The sequence below is a fragment of the Crinia signifera genome, chromosome 4 (assembly GCF_055691185.1).
Source record: "Crinia signifera chromosome 4, ASM5569118v1, whole genome shotgun sequence".
In the NCBI taxonomy this organism is placed as follows: domain Eukaryota; kingdom Metazoa; phylum Chordata; class Amphibia; order Anura; family Myobatrachidae; genus Crinia; species Crinia signifera.
The window spans coordinates 264,011,780-264,029,180 of record NC_139220.1 but is presented as its reverse complement, the minus strand read 5'-3'; the positions used below and the strand labels follow the sequence as shown (position 1 = coordinate 264,029,180).

The window sequence follows — 17,401 nt, the reverse complement described above, 5'->3', positions numbered from 1 at the left end:
TTTGCTAGTCTCCTCTGCTGGTTCACAGAGTGGCAAGAGTTTATGTAAATGGAAAATGCTGCAGTTCTCATGAGCATCTAAAAGAAAAATAAACAGCAAAATGCTTCTGCCTCTATACACTAATATTTTTAGAGCATATGGATAACAGTGTTCAAGGGCCGGCCGGCAACTTTCATCCTGGGAACAAATGCAGCGACCTTGGCTTCTCTACCAGTGTACGGCAATGGCAAAATCAGTGCCTGATTGATTAACCAATAGGATGATAAGGCTTCCGCCTAGGGTTCCGGGACTGGGGGAGGTTGCGCCTTGCAGGTGACAGCCGAGGAATACAATATATGCCTAAGTCATTCCATGCTTGTTTGCTTTCACCCATCCCAATGTACTGTGGGGGGTAACTACTTAAGGTGGCTGTGCCAATGTAACGTACTGTTGGAACCATTACTTTATGTACATTCTGCTAAGGCGCCACCTGGGCAGACTAAAGTCAAAGTCATCTTCTCACGCCACAAACATTAGATCCATTAGATTCTACATGCCATTTGTATAACCTTTGTTACATGCACATGGACAGTATGAATGGCGAGTTCCTGAGTGCCCATACACATGTGTGTTTAGCAGCACTACAAGGAGAGCTACATGTATATTAGCTTAGGACGCCTGGAACCTTTAATCAAGCCCTGGGCAAAATGGAAAACTGCAGGTGGGATTTCTCAAATACTGATGCAGTTTAAAAGTTTTATTTAAGATATGAAAAATCATTATTTCTAATTCTAAGAACTGCAATTAAATACATCACCTATTAGCCTTGTCTGGCAGAGACTACCCTAGTGACTGATATAAAGTATAGGAAGCAATATACCATTACCATCACACAGCAACCCCCCTCAATGTCCAGCTCACAGCACCTTTCAGTGTCCACCTCACAGCAAGATGGCAAGCAGAGACGGTACTGCACATGCGTGTCGCCATCTTATTTTACTTATTACTATGAAAAGTGACATGGCCAGAGATGGACGTCTCCTCCTTAGCAGCAAAGAGATCCTGAATTATCTTGTACGCTCAGCAGTGTCACACTTCTCTCAGACAGTGGAGGAAGAAACTGAGTCATCAGGTTCCTTCCTGCACAGATCTAACACTAGGGGACTCACCAGAGCATGCTCAGTGCTGTGAAATGGACACAGGAGACCAAGTGAAGAGTGCTCTAGTCTCCAGCACTCACTATCAAGCTGAGGCATGGCAGTGCCCGTGTACCCTGCGTAATGGTCGATAGGGCGACCGTACTTCTGGGCTAGACCTTCGATCCTCTGGTAAACATTTCTCTGCTATTCCTAACCAAAATCCCTACCCTAACCCTCCCTCTAGTGCCTATTCCAAACCTCTCTTAATCCCCTGCAGCCTGACCCTAACCCTTCTACCTGCAGAACTCTGAGAATGTTGACATGTACCCTGTTGACATTTTAACACTGTTGTCATCATAACTGTCAACATTGTGGTGTCAATACTATGATCCATGAGTGATCTATTAAGGACAAAATTCCCCTTTTGATGTATTCCTTATATTGTTGCCCCAAAACTGTCCCCCTGCGTTTTCCTTCATGACCGATACACCTTGTAGCATATTTAAAGGGATACCGAAAGAGTCCAACTAAAATAACGCAAAAGAGTTAGATGAAGAGTTAGTGAACTTTCCAGATGTTTAAATAGGATTGTATCATCACAGATTTGTTATACTCACATTTAAAATACAAATTGTGTCCATCTTAAAAAATTTTTGCAAAAAATCTACATTTACTAAACTAGGCTAATTTCCAATATATAGTCATCTTTCATCCTCTATATTATTTATGTGGCTTAATGAAAGATTTCGGCTGTGAATATGGCTCTTGGGTAGGAAAAGATGTAGGACATCTGCGACATATACAATAAAATAAGACTGCTCTATAACAGTGATGTGGATCCTTCGGCCCTCCAGCTGTTGTTGAACTACACATCCCAGCATGCCCTGCAACAGTTGTAGCATGACCACATAGCAAAACTGTAACAAGGCATGCTGGGAATTTGTAGTTCCAAAACAGCTGGTGGGCCAAAGGTTCCCAATCCCTGCTCTACCAATGTATTGATTGCTAGCATTTTTTACTGACAGTAGAAACAGCATCTACGGCGATTCATTTAAATATAGGAGGGGATCTGACTTGTACGTTTTTTTTATTTCATTTCATTCCAATAAGCTCTGTGCTGCAAAACAGTTAAGACAATCTACATTCTACATGTTCTACTGCACTTTGAATTATGTTACAAACATGAAAAGGGTACATGTCATTTTAAATTGCTGGGTTTTAAAGCTAATTCTGGCACCAATCAGATTTCCAGTACACCGAAAACACAAACAGTAATTAAGCTGTATAGACCTCGGTAATTAAAATAAATGGCTACATGAAGCTTGGTAATTTAGAAGTGAAATAATAGTAGAATCACTGATAATGGTGTTTATGCCAATGAGTTTCCTATAAACACTGGAAGAACACTTGAGTTAATTTACTCCAAATCCCCATATGTGTGTACACCTGCCGACTCAATGACTAAATATATAAAATCCCAAGGCTCTCGCCATTGTAGAAGATGTGTGTAAAACAGGGTCATAAAAGTTGAATTGTATGATTATTAGAGAGCAGTGTATTTGTAAAGAACCATAGCCATTCTGTAAAAAAAGCAACACAAATACAACTGGGTATATAGTGCAAATGATCAACAGAGACAGTTAGCAAATTATCATCCTATAAACATTATACAGTTCAACAGCACCTTTATTAGATATAGAAAAACCAGCCTCAGGAAGAGGAGGGTGAATTATGGGGTGCCGGATGACTCACCAACAATCGGTATTTTGACAGTCGTTTCTTTGACGTCGGAAATCCCAACCATCAGGACCTCGGCAGTCGGAATCCCAACTTACATGGGCTATTTACCCTCATGGGGGGTCTATGACCCCCATAGAGTGAGAATAGAATAGGTGGTAAGCGCAGCGAGCCCGCAAGGGGCTTCAATGCGCTGGCGCCCCTGTGGGGCTCCTGACATTCGGGATTCCAATGTCAAAAAAATACCATTGGAATCCTGACTGTCGATAAGTTATACCATAACCGAATTCTGGAAGTAAAGTGAAGGGACCATGTATAATATAGACAATATTTGCATTGTGTGGACATACTCTATATATTCAACAAAAAATTAGTGGACCGCCCTCTGGCGCAGCAGCCGGTGTATCTCAACAAATGAAAGGAGACACCACTCCTTACATACAAGACATCCAACAAAATACAAATAGAAACACACTGGCACTAATACGTTACTTCCCTTTTGTATGGGATTTTTCCTTTTGGAAATTTTTCACAGGAACCACAATCGATTTCTTAGATACAGGATACTTTTGGATGTTTGTCACAAATTTCCATAGAAAAAAGGAATATGATAACAACATATGGTGAGGCACGTCTCAGATGTAACTTTCTTTTTCCACCCGTGTCTTTAAAATTTGGGTGTGAAACGTCCTTCCACCAAGGTAATTATGGAGACTAGATGCGTACCCCAACTCACATCTAAAATGTGTAGAGAAAACCTATAAAGGTATCTTTAAGTGATGTTGTACCCCAACTCACAGAAAAGGGAGACGTTTCTTTCACAAAAAGGTATCTTTCATATGCCCCACAAGGATAGAGATGGTGCGTACCACAACACACACAGGGATAGGAAATGCTGCTCCTATCAAGGTTTCTTTAAACTTGTCACACTGCTGAATTTCAAAAACAGGGGTCTTTATTACATAAATCCAACAAACAGGATGACAAATACAAAAATTGAGGAATACACCCGAACTCCTAGAAATTTCGACAGGGCAGGTATAAAAACCAAAAGTCTACAACCTGGTGGAAAATCCAGATTTTCGTCCCAGGATGTGTCTTGACAATGGGCCACAGTCGTCCAGTCTGGTACAGGTCCTTCTTCCTCTGCCCCAACGCATTTCGATCCCAAATACTAGGATCTTTAACAAGGCCTTTGGGATCGAAACACGTTGGGGCGGAGGAGGAAGGACCTGTACCAGACTGGACGACTGTGGCCCATTGTCAAGACACATCCTGGGATCAAAATCCGGATTTTCCACCAGGTTGTAGACTTTTGGTTTTTATACCGGCCCTGTCGAAATTTCTAGGAGTTCAGGTGTATTCCTCAATTTTTGTATGTCATCCTGTTTGTTGGATTTATGTAATAAAGACCCCTGTTTTTGAAACTCCGCGGTGTGACAAGTTTAAAGAAACCTTGATAGGAGCAGCATTTCCTATCCCTGTGTGAGTTGTGGTACGCACCATCTCTATCCTTGTGGGGCATATGAAAGATACCATCTCTATCCCATACAAAAGGGAAGTAACGTATTAGCACCAGTGTGTTTCCATTTGTATTTTGTATTTTGTTGGATACTCTATATATTCCTCTTAATAGGCTACTTCATACTGAAGTGCATAAGCAACAGAGTGCGGTCTGGGGCAAACTGGGGCGAAACTTCAGCCCTGACATTCAATTTGTGCATTCGGGCAAAGTGTAAAGGAGGCATGGCCATGCATCATGGTGAAGTGCAAGGATTCTCGGGTGCCATAGTCTTGTGGGTCGTCCTGTCTATGAATGCCACCAGAGCAACAAGAGGCAGATTTGCATGGTTAGACTTTCAGACAGCTGGAACTGCACTTCAGGCAAAAGGCCCTTTCCTTATGGCATGTTTCAGAAGTGTAAGGAATGGTAATTCCATGTTTCTGCATAGGTTTTTAAAGACTCCTATTCAAATATATATAACAATATCAATGAAGATAAAAGAGTTCTGCTAAACTACATATACCCTGCTGGGATACTGTATTTAATACTTGCTACCTTGCCGTGACCCTTAGTGGTATCCTCCAATTAATCCTTACACTTTTAAAGCTCTTCATTACACATAAGGGGCCAGATGTTAGCTTCAAAAGTGCTAAAATGGAGAGTGATAAACAGCCAGCAAATTAGCTCCTGTCTGACATTTTTCAAACACAGTCTGTGACATGGCAGGCGGGAGCTGATTGGCTGGCTGTTTATCACTCCCTATTTTATCACTTTTAAAGCTTAGTGCATCTGGCCCCGTCTGTGAAAAGTATTGACAATATATACAGTTACGTGTCATTTGCAAAATAAAGATGTCATAACCAGTTGTTTGGCACACAGTAATTTGTAGTATAAGTGTACAGGTGAGGAAGTTCCTCTGTACATTTCCTGTGACATGTTCTAGGACGATGATGTCATCACACGTTGTAGTCACTTTTGCCTCTGCCATTTCAGCATGGAAGAGGTTACACGCTACCTGCGGTTCTATACAGATCTTCTCCTTGTGAAGGATAAAAAAAACTCTCATTTGCAGAAGAACATCTCCAGCTTTCACCTTGTCAGTCGCTGATCCATTTCCCCGCCTGGGCTCATCCTTACCATTAATCTGAAGGCATTTTATCACTACTGCCTGCACCCTGCTCCTGCTCCCAGCTCCAGATATACAAGCAAGATTTGTCTGCTTCTTCCCCTCTCTCCTTTAGTGGAGTCTTTTCTGCTTAAGTTAGCAATTCTCCGTTGTGCTGACAAGAGCTTGTCCTAGAAATTACCCTTATCTCCCAGGCATAGCGCTCAGCCTGCCAGACACTTAGTGTCAGGCCGTCCCCTCCCTGAGCGCACTTAATGCTTAGCAATAGCTTCCTCAAAGCATACATGTTGCAGACACAGACCTTTTATGTACACAACAGTCCACTATGCAGAACTTAGAGGACAATGATCCTAATGACATTAGATTATTACTGCAAGTGCTAAAGATATGCAAACAATACAATAGCAAAATCTGAAAATGTACATGGTAAGTATATACATACACCCCAGAGAACAGTGGGTCTGATTCTGGTTTACTCAGTAAGCTGCAAAGATTGTTCAAACTTCAAAATGGTAAAATGGAGTGTTATAAACAGCCAGCCAATCAGCTCCTACCTGCCATGTCACAGGCTGTGTTTGAAAAATGTCAGACAGGAGCTGATTGGTTGGTTTTTTATCACTCTTTATTTCATAGTTGCCTACCTGACCCTCTCCTTCAGGGAGAAAATGCTCTATTCCTGGACTTCCCTGGTAATGTATGATTGCCATCCCCTGTGGGGAGCTAGTTACAGTACTTGATAAGAATGGTGTTTCACCACAGGTGATGGCAATCATAAATTACCAGGGAGGTCCAGGAACAGAGCATTTCCTCCCTGAAGGAGAGGGTCAGGTAGGCAACCCTGCTTTATTTTATCACTTTTGAAGCTTAGTGCATCTGGCCCTCAGTCTTCCCATGGCTCATTTCTGAGCACCAAAAACTGCAGACGTCTGTATGCCTTCACCACAGCTTTTGAAACTGCCCCAAAATAAATCTGCTCCATGCTTTGCAGATCCACCTGAAAATATGCAACCTATATTACTACTACGTACTTCAAGATCCCCCTCACTAAGTTAACTATTTCATTTCTTAACCTTACTTTACTATTTAGCATAATTGCTGCTTACAGTATTTTATATTGTATATTGTATGAAGTCTTTACTACTACTGTTTGTGTCAGGGTTACCTACTTTTTGGCTGCGCTCTCCGGGAGAGGGCAGCCAGTTCTTTGAGGAAGGGGGCGGGGCTGCTGACAGGATGGAAACGGACAGGGTGGGGGAAGATCTACAGGGGATGATGTGTTTCGGGTGTGGCCAGTGTGATTCCGTCCTTGTGGCCATGCCCCAAATTCGAGTCATTTGGTCCCACGAACCCCCGCCAATGAGGGGGTCGCGGGAGACAGACAGCATTCTGGGAGGCTTGACTCTCTTCCCGGGGGCGGGGCTGGTGACCAGAATTTTTGGGACCCTCCTGGCCAACCCTGGTTTGTGTATTTGACTTTTTCATTCCATTAGACCAGGTACTTTTAGAACAAAATTCATTGCATTAAAAGTATATTTCAACAACCACTCAAATGTAAAATGTTATGTGGGGTGTCCTATTCAGCCCGACAACTCCTTTATTAATGTCATGCTACAAAAGTAAACTTTAATGTTGTATACGGTTGCAAAAGTAGTTATTTAACCAGAACTCAGGAAGGTGCTGCGGATCCCTTGTGGTCTTATATAAAGAATCATAATAATAGTAATAATCCTGCTGACCAACCAAACTTCTCCTAATGAATAGTAAAAATGTTTGCACCCGACAGTCTCTTCCATTTTGAGTCTGAGAACCGTTCTCTTCCTAGGAGAACCAAATGTCATGTCATGTTATAAAAAAGGATTATGTATCATCAGTTATCTAGCTGCAGCTAAATGGATTGTCTGTTTTTGATTGACTACTGCAGGGGTTCCCAATCTTTTTAGATTCACGGCACCCTAGAGAATCAGACTTTTTTTCACGGCACCCCTAGGTCAATTTTTTTTAATTTAGATTGGGTTTATATGCGATTCTTAGTGGCAGTTATGTGGTAAAGGGCAGGATTTGCTTCTGTTGGTACACATTCTACGATTGCCAGCTACCAGCACTTGTTTTGCTCATAAATAATTAACCATTAATAATTTGAGTTGGTCCTAGACCACCAAGCCGCGGCACCCCTGCATGTGTCCCGAGGCACCCCAGGGAGCCACGGCACACAGTTTGGGAACCACTGGACTACTGTATGTTGACCTCGCCTGACACCGCAGGCAACTGGGAAAGAATTGGGACTTTTTGAGTGATAATATTCAGCAGGAAGGTTATTCAGTAGCAGGAAGACCATGATTCGCCTCCCCAGGGTCACCTCCACTTTCTGCCAAAATGACAAGTCCCGGAAAGTCCCAGTTCCCCTTGAAATAAAATGTAGAGATCAAACTAAGAAATGCATGACTTATTTTCCATGAGATGGTTTCCGTGTGTCTGTCCCCTCCATAATACCACCAAGAAGCAGCCTGTTTCCCTCCTAAGCATGGCTCTGCTCTCTGACTTTCCCCACTATTAAGAAGTGTGGTTAATTCCTAATTAGCACTGACAGATGCTTCCCCTGTAATCCTATTCCCAACATGCCCTGCTTGCTTTTGTTTGCTGGTAGAAGATATATTGTGACACAGTAATGACCCGTCAATGCAGCTCTGGAACAGCTTAATGACACACTAATGATTTATTACATGTTCCACTTGATTAGTTGGTCGTTTGTCAGCATTATATTTCCCTGTCCATAAACCTGTCACAGGTTTTATAGACCTTTCCCTGGAAAAACAAAAAAAACAAACCCGAAATAAATTCAGTTTTTTATTTCAACTCTTGTTGTTTCTGAGATGGTTTCACAGAGGACCTATTATTGAGACGTCCACAGGTCTTATTAAATCGTGAGGGCTGGGGTGAACTAATGGTTTTGGTATGTTTAGTGGGTTTAATCAAGGTAATCATGTACTGTTTGCATTTCCACTAAAAATCCGATTTGCTATAAAAAAAAAGAAAAAAAAGAAAATCATTGTCAAAATACAAAGGAAACAACCCTGGATATAATATATCTGCGTTTCATTTAAAAGTACAATAATGTTATATAGGGGATACCACACAGCACTGGGGTCATGAGTGCACTTCTAGCCAAGTCTCCGAGTGGAGGTTACACAATGTAGGAGGTTACACAATGTAGCCTATTAGCAGTGATGTCACTACCTGGGTGCGGGTAGGGGGGGTGTGGCCCGCACACTGATGTCACTCTCAAAAGGGGTACCATCAAAGTGCAGCCACTGCAGACAGCCCCACCTACAGAGGAAACCAGCGTCTCTGTGGATGCAGGTCATGTCCCTGGAGTGACAATAAATGTGTTTTTGGGAGGCCACGCCCCCCTCTGAAACAGGACACCCGCTTTTTGGCCACATCGGGGTTGACAGTGCAGAGTGCGCACCGGGTGTCACCACACCTGGTGACGCCTCTGCCTTTTGGGATGGGGATCCAGATGATAGGTCGACAATGTCTAGGTCGACATGCACAAGGATGACATAGCCAAAAGGTCAACACAAGCAAATGTAGATGTGGTAATGGTCAACGCATAAAGAGGTCGGCCTAAATTTCGAAATTGACACAATTTTTTTTAGAAAAAATCATGTCAACCTTTTTATGTGTTGACCTTTTCATGATGATCTTTTGCTCATGTTGACTTTTTTCAGTGTAAACCTTGTGCATGTAAACCTATTTTGATGGCTACCTATTGACTGTCGCTCCAATGGTCCAGACCAGTGGCAGTTTTTACCTATGGGCTGCAGGACTGAATCCACCACTGCAGGTATCCACCACTTTTCTCAGTCTAGTGAAGCCAGATGTCTGTGAGACTGCACTGGCTTCACTGTGACTGGCACTGACTTCCTATTGGAAGTCCAACCTGCCAGTCACCCAAGGCAGTACCATTGGGAGTGCCTCTATGGACTGCTTCGGCTGCAGCCCTAGAGCCCAGTCTGTATGCATGATAGTAGACCATTACGTTGAGCACTGCTCTCTGACAGAGTTTACATCTTCTCCCCGTGTTTGATAAGTCAATCCAAAAGGATGAAACTTCTTGCTCAGGTGCTTGCAAATAGGATCAAATGCAAGTTTAATACAAAGTGTGGGATGCATGGTTACACAGCAAAGTATTATATGGTTGCTACTGTACAAACAATGATAGAGATACATTAAAACATTTCTGAATCCTCATAGATGGAATCTTCTTATTTGTATATTTCAGCAATGTACTATACTGGCCAATCAAAGGCATGGAAGGTAATTAACAGCATCCCTGGGGAGGAGGACATGTCATGATAAATATAGAATGATTTAATACAGCACCTGGAATAATACTCCCATCTCTCCAGTCGCTGCTGTTAATTACCATAGATGTTAATAGCTGGTGTACAGACAAAGGTGTCTAGAGTGAAAACTGTTCAGAACATGGACATAAGACAATAGGAATATAGGACATGATGAAACTTCTTAGTAATATAGATTACTCTACTGTATAACCAGGATTTGCAGTGTCATAATTATCTTGCTACACAGATGCTCCTATGGCCTATGTGCTCAAACCGTCGACAATTCTAGATGACCGTGGCCTCTACAGTTAGTATTATGCACTAATAGTGGCCACCGTTTTTTGTCTACTGTTAGTATTGGCACTAGCACCTACCCATGCTGAGTAGAGCAAGGCCTTCCTTCTTCCTATGCATGCCTCAGATTAGCACAGAACTCTATCTACAGCCTACAACACTTCCATGGCACCCCCCCCCCCAAATGTTTTTCTTGCATGCCTCTGCAAAGTAGACCCCCATTTATCACCCAGAAATGCCTTTTTAACCGACTGAGGGAGAGATGTATCAAGCCTTGGAGAGAGATAAAGTGGAGAGAGAAAATAGCAACAAATTAGCTCCTAACTATCATTTTTAAGACACGGCCTGTAACATTGTAACATAGCAGTAAGAACCTGATTGGCTGGTACTTTTTCTCCCTCTGTGGTTTGATACATCTTCCCCTGAGAGATACTGTACAGATGAGATCCTCCCGATTGCACGGAGAGGGGAAAACATGCGCACGTTCACTACTGCCCTGTGTGCTTGTTAGATGTGGCCACTTACGGAGATGCGTGACTTTATATACTCATTACGAATACAAGCAAGGAGTATGGTACTCCTTATATTTGTATAGTGGACACTGAAGCAAAGACATCAAAACTCACAATTCACAAATATAGTATACATTGTAATAATAGCACCATATCTTTACTTTAAGAATAATAGAAGCTGTTTCCATGACAGCATAATAATACATTACACATAATACGCCAACAGTGTAAAGGAATATAAAAAATATATCCATCTTTAATGCATTCGCTCTGATATGATACTGTATGTTAATTTTGTAATGGAGCCCAAACTTCCCAGAGATAAGGAGGTTTAACACAGCGGATCCTGTAACCTGACTACAATTCCTCTACTTCCCACTGAGCACCATCTCCACCATGGTTGTGATAAACAACCATCCAATCAGATCCTGCCTGTCATGACACAGACTGTGTTTGAAAAATGTCAGGCAGGAGCTGATTGGTTGGTTGTTTATCACCTTCCATTTTATCACTTTTGAAGCTTAGTGCATCTAGCCTAGTATCTGATTGGTTGCCCATAGCAACATCCCATGTGAAATAGAACTCCCATCTTAGTAAATTCCCATCTTAGTGGGAGAGTAGTGACCAGGGGCATGTCCAGCACTTCCTACCAGATCATCATTGCCATCCCATGCCCTAGAGCCCCTTGGCACTCACCTCACCTGTATTTGACTTTAATTTGAGGTGGAGGGCCAATTACTGTATATTTGCTTTTCCTATGAATTAGTTGGTCATTAATTGTTGATTTAAAGTTGTGTTCTATAAAGGAATAATGTGCCCCCTTCAGTAAGTGCTGTTATAAACAGGGATATTCTTTAGTGACTCCTGATATCCTTATTTTTACAGTAAGGATGGTACCCCAGATATGATGGTATGCCACAATATACATATCCTCAATTTCCACTCCTAATTACTTTTTATTTTATCCCTCGCTGTGACATTACATGTGGAGGCTATTGCTTCTCTTCTGAGCTAAATGACATATAATGGCGCTTCACTCCCATCTAATCACTAACTACATCATGATCATCATTGTTTATTTGCAGGGTGCCACGGCATTCCAGCCTCCACAAACAAATCATGCCTGGAGGACAAGGCAGGGTCATACAAGGTTGAGGAAAAGGTGCACATATGAGGACAAAGGTCAGTATGGGTTCTGGCTAACAATCTAGTGTGAGAACTTAGCTCAGGGTTTCCGACTTTTAGAATCTCCTCTCCGATTGTGAAATTTAAGCTCCTCCCCCTCCTCTGGGACCCTCGGATTGCGGCATTTAACTGCTGAGGTCAGGGAGAGATGCCGCGATCGGGGGGGGGGGGGGCGCAGTGGGGGTCCCCCTGAATCCGGGAGGGTTGCCCACCTTTCCGGGGGGGCGGGAGGGGGACCCAATTTTCGGGAGACTCACGGCCATTCCGGGAGGGTAGGCAACCCTGACTTAGCTCACAGTTTCTCAGCTCACAATGCTCAGTTCCAGCCTCACTATGGGCCAAATGTATTAGGCTTGAAAAGTGATAAAATGGAGAGTGATAAACGACAAGCCAATCAGCTCCTAACTGCTATGTCACAGGCTGGGTTTGAAAAATGTCAGGTAGAAGCTGATTGGTTGGAGGTTTATCACTTTTCAAGGCTTAGTACATCTCGCCCTATATATGTTTGCACTCCAGCCTCCTTGCATTTCATATAACTATTTTTTTGTTCTATTTAAAAATGTGTTGTTGTTTTAGTATTATTATTTACTTATTTATTAACAGTCTTATATAGCGCAGCATATTCCATTGCGCTTTGCAAAAGGAGACAGTGATACAACAAACAGGGTATTTACAGACAGTCAAAAGGTAGGAGGGCCCTGCTCGCAATCTTACAATGGGATGTAGTTAAGATCCCGGCGGTCGGGATCCCGGCGTTCAGAATCCCGACGCCGGAATCCCGACCGCCGAAATGCCGACACTTTCTCCCTCCTGGGGTGTCCACGACACCCCTGGAGGGAGAATAAATTAGTGTGCCGAGCGTAGCGAGGCACCAGGCCCGCTGCGTGGCGAGCGCAGCAAGCCCGCAAGGGGGGGCGATCCACGTCCCCCCCTTGTCGGCATTTCGGCTGTCGGGATTCCGGCGTCGGGATTCTGAACGCCGGGATCCCGACCGCCGGGATTCAATACTGAATCCCTTACAATCTATATTGGTAATTTTTAACAAAAATAATAATAATAATTCAGTGCACACTATTTTAGGAGCATGGGCTCTTTCAAATAATTACTTTGCCATTTTTTATTGATTTCAAATTAATGATCCACTGCTTATGGTGACCCCAATTCCTATATATTTATTTATTTACAGTTTCTGATATAGCGCAGCAGATTCCGTTGCGCTTTACAATAGTAGACAGTGATAAAACAAACTGGGTAACAACAGACAGATTTGGGGGTTAGAGGGCCCTGCTGCAAGCTTACAATCTATAGGGATATTAGAGGGAAACACAAGGACAGGCACCAGTAATAGCATAGCAGTCCCACCAAGTTACAAGTCCAGAAGGGAAGCTATATAATACATAAGTGCCTCAGAGGGTTATGCGTGTAGAACTTAAATATGATCGGCTTGCCTGAAGAGGTGAGTTTTCAGGGAATGCTTGAAAGTTTGGAGGCTAGAAGAGAGTCTTATTGTGCGTGGAAGGGCATCCCATAGGGTGGGAGAAGCCCAATGAAAGTCCTGTAATAGTGAATGGGAGTTAGTGATCCGTGCAGAAGCGAGACGCAGATCTTGTGCAGAGCGGAGTGGTCGAGATGGGAGATATTTTGTGATAAGTAGAGAGATATATGCTGGTGCAGTATATAGACAAATATCACAGCCTGTCATGAACCTCCCATTGGCTGTGTGTGTGTGTGTGTGTGTGTGTGTGTGTGTGTGTGTGTGTGGTGTGTGTGTATCATAAAAGTAATAACAAAACATTAACCAGAAATAAAGATACTGGCAGGAAAATTGTTACCTTTTATTTAAAATATAACACCTAATAAATAACAAGTATTGCAGGCATGTACCATGCAAGGTTTGAAAAGGACACCTCTTTCAGTGGCTACGGGGGAGGGGGGGGGCTGGGCTCTGGGGGGCATGCGGGAGACTTGCCCACCTGGGAGGGTGAATCGATTTTCGGGAGCTTCCCGCCCATTCCGGGAGGGTAGGCAAGTATGTTCTAACTAGACTATGAAAAACTCATGTTGCCCTTCTCATATGTTGACCTTTTGCACATGCCAATATTTTGCCTGTGTCGGCCTAGTGCATGTCAACCTTTTGCCTGTGTCGGCCTAGTGCATGTCAATCTTTTGCCTGTGTCGGCCTAGTGCATGTCAACCTTTTGCCTGTGTCGGCCTAGTGCATGTCAATCTTTTGTCTGTGTTTTCCTACTGCATGTTGACTGTTTGGGGTTGGCCTATTGACTATCTTCCTAGACACTGTACAGGCCTTCCAATCTACACCTGTGTAATGTGCGGCATTTGGACCTAATAGAGCGCACATTACACCAAATACAATAGGTGCAGGGCAGGGGCTGTGCAGCCTATTCCCATAATGCACAACCAACAACCAACAACTTAAGAGACTTTACCATACCTCCCAACTTCTGTGTCCATCAAAGAGCATGCGCTGAAAATGTGGGGGCGTGACCTAGTGGGAAAGGGGTGTGGCCTATGCATACAGCCCTGCAGCGAGGCCATGCCCCATTTTTCGCCACTGTGGTGGCATGCCCAGCAGCTCCGTTAGCTGCTGGCTATCCCCAAAGCCCCTCCGGCTGCAGAAATAGACGCTGTGCGCACAGCGTCTATTCATGATTACAGGGGGGGACTCCCAACTGCCCCCCCACACACACACACCCGTGGGACACTGCCGGCCCCAGGAGGGAGTGGGAACATCCCAAAAAGCTGGGACATTCCCACGATAAGCGGGACAGTTGGGAGGTACAGATGGAGCTCGTGCCATCTTTGCAGGGGATGGCGGAAGATTCGCCAGCCGCCATCCCCCGCCAGCTGCTGTAAGGGGACGCACGCGCACGAGATGCGCGCGCGTCCCCTTACAACGGGGCTCCCCGCCGCCTCGCCGAGGGTCGCCCCGGGTCCCTGCCGCCTTGCCGCACCTCCCCCTAACCGATGGGAAACTGAGACGCGCTTGCATGTGAGAGCGCCTCTCTGCCGGCGATCGCCAGTGGACAGATTCTGGCGATCCCGGAGCAATAGTGAGAGGCGCTCCATCTGTATGCTCTACAGCTCAAACAGTACTGGCAGCCATCTTGGTAAAGGAATGAAGAATAATCCTTTGAGGACCAACATTGGAGACTATGCAGCAGCGCTCTCCGCTTCTAACAAGAATGTAGTGCACTCATGATGTTTTGAAATGAAACAATCCTCACAGACGAGCACATCATAGAAGAAACTGTTGACAAAATGTGCTTTAATGTCAACTACAGTACAACGAGTCTACACACAATCCTAAACTGCATGCACAGTTGAAATTAATATTTGAAAGAAAGAAATCTGTGACAGGACACTGGCAGTCTGCACCACCAGGCAGTCGCTCGCTGCTTGCAATCTGACCATATTTGGTACTTAACATCTTTTGTAAGGCAATTTCTAGTGCAATCTGTGCAGGTGCATGAAATTGTAGAACATTATAATAAACCTAACTCGGGTACTTACTCATGTCCCAGCAGTACATACACCTTGCATATGAGCGCTTATGAAAATGCAACAGTATGAAACAAATGGGAAAGGCCCAACACAGAGCCAAGGTGATCTGAACTCGCTTTTTGGCCGCCTCTACAAGCCCTAATTCCTGCAGAAGACCTGGAGGCTAAACACTCTACCTCCACGTGCCAACCTCCCAAGTATTTGGCTGGAATATTAATAAACAACTCTACCCTGGGCTCCAGGAACCTATCTAGCACATCACATGAATTGGCTCCACAATAGAGGAAAAAGGAAGGTTTTAGTGCCAACATTTGCTAAATAATACAATTATCTCTCCCTGGCATCTCCTACAGAGACAAAGTTGCAGGATATTAATATTTCACAGTATAGCTCCCACTGCAGTCAGAACTAGGAGAGACATTGTCAGAGGTTATGCAAGAGGCAAAGGGGGATGAAACATTACCTGATCCCTCCTTATATACTTGTAACATCTTGGCAAACAAGCGTTGTGTTATCTGACAACGGAAAAGGTGCTAAACTGTAAGGCTTGGAGAAAACATGATGCGCGTAGAAATGAAATGTCAGTCTTGTAGTACTGACGTGTGGCTTGAGTTACCTGTCATAGATACAGTATGTTCTGCTGTGGTAACGCTGTCAGAGAAGGTCTCTAGTGTCAAACACAGCTGCCTTAGCTAAGCATGACACACAGACACAATGACTAATGACATAGTTGTTGAACAGGAACTATAAACAAGCCACATAAAAGAGAGCATTGTCTTCCAGCTCGTTATGTTTTTGTAGGAGCACTTGATTAATGTTGTTGCAAAACCATTGACATTCTGGTGACAAAGGGTGTGAATGCGTTGCGTTAAGAATTCGCCTAATAAAATATTATTTCAGTCGACGATCGTGGTTTTCAAAGCGACATAACAATGACGCATTTCTCGGAAACGACTTTGAAGAACACAAGAGTCTGGCCTCAAGCTTGGAGGCAGGGGTCATGGATTTGACCTTGACACTGCAGACTACAAGGCTGAGGCAACAACCTCAAAGAAAAGGTGCGGACACGGCTAGATAGACTGACCGTGCAAAAGAAACAAAGTAATCTGCAAAACTCGGAAACTGCTCTCTGTAGAATGTCTTCGGCCTAAAGAATAAAAAAATAACACAAGGGCCATACGACGCCAGAGGAACGAATCAAAAAATTCAAGACCTGTCCGCGAAATCCAGACCAAACCATAAGGACGGGCTTGTTACTGCAGAGCTGGAATGTTCACCTCACATCGTATAAAGTCTGGCTTCAATCCAGTGAGAAACAATCCACGACGCTGACAAAACAGTCAATTATAAATACTGTATGTATACAATTCCCCGTAGCCAACATAACAAAGCATTCAATATGATTTTCCTCACAAAGGACAAGAAAATATAATGCCGCAGACAGCAAAGTAATAAAACCGTGTAACATTCTATAACATTCGCTTTCTCATCAGTAAATACACCCAACCAAATTCACGGCGAGTTGCCATCTCATACCGACATCAGTAACCGCCAAGAGCACATCCCAAGTATATTGTAGTTTACGTGATGGAAACCCTCGTTCGCTCTTTCAGAAAGCTCTGCCACTTGTTCATTGCTTTATAAATTGCTCTTGCCAGCTACAGTAAAAAAGAAGGTATTGTTTCAATGCAGGATTTATAAATAACATTTCAGTGCAGCGCCTCGGAGGCAACCTTTACCTGCAAGGATTGGATGAGCCAGGAGGGAAGAGTGTCTCTAAATGTCCGTGTGTCACTATAATCCGCCTTTAATGTATGGCTTAATTTCCTCTTGCATTAGACACTTGATAAAAACGAGAGGGTTGTCAGTTTTCCATTGCCTGGTTTTTATAAGCGTTATAAAACAAGACCCACAATGCTTTGCACACGGCCCTTGGCTTCGGACAGGTACCTGTGAAACAACTTTATCACATCCTGGACGACAAACAAATTGCAAATACTGATTAAACCATAAAGTTACAACAACATTAAAATATAATGAGAGGTTATTGGAAAGGC

The 17,401-nt window shown here is 43.6% G+C and overlaps 1 long non-coding RNA gene across 1 annotated transcript in view; it reads left to right on the top strand.

Annotated features, from left to right (window-relative positions):
- Window positions 1-1,173: 1,173 nt before the first annotated feature.
- Window positions 1,174-17,401, top strand: part of LOC146072580 (uncharacterized) — a 58,296-nt gene continuing 42,068 nt past the window's right edge. The window contains exons 1-2 of the long non-coding RNA XR_014473198.1: window positions 1,174-1,307; window positions 11,723-11,819. This is a non-coding gene — a long non-coding RNA (uncharacterized LOC146072580). The remainder of the gene's footprint in view (window positions 1,308-11,722; window positions 11,820-17,401) is intronic.